General features: G+C 41.1%; 1 protein-coding gene across 1 annotated transcript in view; it reads right to left on the reverse strand.

The window, feature by feature from the left end:
* The window catches only part of LOC102203640 (lipopolysaccharide-induced tumor necrosis factor-alpha factor homolog), a 43488-nt gene extending 42091 nt beyond the window's left edge, over nucleotides 1-1397 (reverse strand). Inside the window, exon 1 of the mRNA XM_005734536.1 lies at nucleotides 1386-1397. The gene's annotated coding sequence lies outside the window, so the exon portion shown is untranslated. The remainder of the gene's footprint in view (nucleotides 1-1385) is intronic.
* Between the last annotated feature and the right edge of the window lie 921 nt (nucleotides 1398-2318).

The following is a 2318-nucleotide window of genomic DNA, read 5'->3' on the forward strand; positions in this document are numbered from 1 at the left end:
TTAATCACCCTGACCTGCTGCACATCCTTCATAGCTCATTCTATGCCTACCCAGTCAGTACAAGTCCTTCTGTCCTGCCTTAGTGTCCAGCTTCACAGACAAATGACTACAAGTCTTTTCCTTTCCATTTGCCACTTCCCTCTTTGTCGTACACCTAGTCTCCCATTACTCCTGTCTACTTTTTCGTCTCCCTGACTTTTCCACTTTTTCTTTGTCAACCTCTCCTGACCTTCTTTGAATACGTTCCTCTCTTCTGTCCAGAGAATACTCCAAATCTAAATATATCTTAAAGATTGGTTAAATTATTTATCTGTTTTGCTTTGTCTGTGACTAGAATATGTGCTCATTTTTAACATTTGGTACTCCGAGTCTGAATTATTTGATTTGGGTATTGCACCTCAAACATGCTTGGACGGAATATTCCTGCAGAGATCTATGTTCCCTCGCTTACTTTGACTTCAAACGAACTTTCCATCTAGTGTTTTTTATAAGCTGAAGTAAAGAATGCAAATGATAAACTCTTCTTAATAAAATGTTTTGATTATTTTGTCATCCTTTTGCATGAAGAACAGTTGTGTTAAAAGACTTAACACTTGTGCTGAATACGGTGAATGCTGCCTGTTCAGTTACACGGGACATGATAAAGTGGTCATTTTTTTTATGGCAGCAGGGAAAAGATGTGAACAGCAGTGATCCTGAGCGCATTCAGGATTCTTCATGTGCATTTCCTCTTGTTCAGTGTTCAATATTGCAGAATGGGATGCCAGATGGTTCATCTTTCAACAGGGGTTACTTGCCACTTAGTTGTCTTATTCTCTCTGTTATTCCATTATGGAAATCTAATCCAGTGACAGTAGCAGCACACAAAGCCTGCTCAACTAATGTCATCCTCTTCCAAAGCGCAGCCTCCCATTAAAAGAAATAGCATGTTGGCCAGATGCCCAAACAATTCACAGGAGAGTTTCTCCTGGTAAATATGAGGAAATCGGCGCTCTCTACATATGGTAATTCTCTGTGATCCAAAGGGCAGCAAAAATGGAGTTCCTAAAGCAGAAACTTACAGAATAGTAAATCCTCCACATTATAATAAACTATAGCTGTTTTCATATATGCACTGCAGCAGCAGAGGTGCACAAACAGAACTTTACTCTCTATCATGTGCACCAGTGTGCAAGTAGTATTAATAATATTCAGGTACATTTACAGCTAGAGAGTGACTGTCATGTATGCAGACTTCATGTATGCCCTCATAGAAAGCACACAGTGTCATGATCCCGGGTCGTTGACACAGTGTTTTGAGTTTATTGTTATTATTTTCCAGTTTCTGCTGTTTTGTTTTTGTTCTTAGGGTTTGAGTTGTGTGTTTAGTGTTCTATTATCCCTACCTGTGTCCTTCCTCCGTGTTCTGTTCGTGAAACAGTCTGTGAGTTTCCTGTTTTACTTTGTAGGTTTGTGTCTCGTTATGCCCATTAGTTCCAGCTGTGTCCCCTCCTGTGTGCCATTTCCTAATTACCTGGTGTGTGTATTTATACTGCGTGTCTGCCTGTGCTCCTCGTCGTGTCGTCTGTGTTTCTCTGTGAGTCTTCTGTGCTATTCAACATTTACTCTGTATTTTTCCACATCTCTCTCTGCCCAGCATTCTTCATCTGCCACCTCTGTACATCTCCGGCTGTCCTTATGTTTTTCAGGTTTGTTTGTTAGTTTTTCCCAGTTTAGGGTTATGTTCAGTTCTGCCCCCACCTTTGTTATTTTCACTGTAAATAAATCTCCACTCGCATCTCCACTGCCATCTGCATCTTGGATCCTCCTTCATTCCACCACACGACTGCTGCCCCAGCCGTGACACACAGACTGTTAACAGCACTGCAAATGCATCTGCAGCAGATAAATTCCTGCTGTGAAAACATTTTATGGGATGATTTACGTTTGTGGTATAGTAATTGTACAACTCTGTCATTTTCTCTTTTGAGACTTTTTCTGGCATGACCTCAGCGGAGGTGAAATCGAGGACTACAGTGGGATATCTGAGAACGTCAGCATCTCTTCCACTTACAGCTTTACTCCTGACAGTTTCTCAAACACCTGCTGTATGCTGCTACCATTTAGGTCATCATCATCATCCACACCATCGTCTTCATCGTGGGTTTTCTGGGTAACACACTGGCCATCTACGTGATGGCCCGATATGCAAAAATGAATCAGAATCAGAATCAGAATCAGTTTATTGCCAAATGTTGAGCAGGTTTACAACATTAGGAAATTGCTGCGGTGCTTCAGTGCAAACATAGTGTCATAAATTGCGATTAAATAGACATGAA

Source organism: Pundamilia nyererei, unplaced genomic scaffold, assembly GCF_000239375.1.
Source record: "Pundamilia nyererei isolate P.nyererei 1_Seehausen unplaced genomic scaffold, PunNye1.0 scaffold00059, whole genome shotgun sequence".
Taxonomy (NCBI): domain Eukaryota; kingdom Metazoa; phylum Chordata; class Actinopteri; order Cichliformes; family Cichlidae; genus Pundamilia; species Pundamilia nyererei.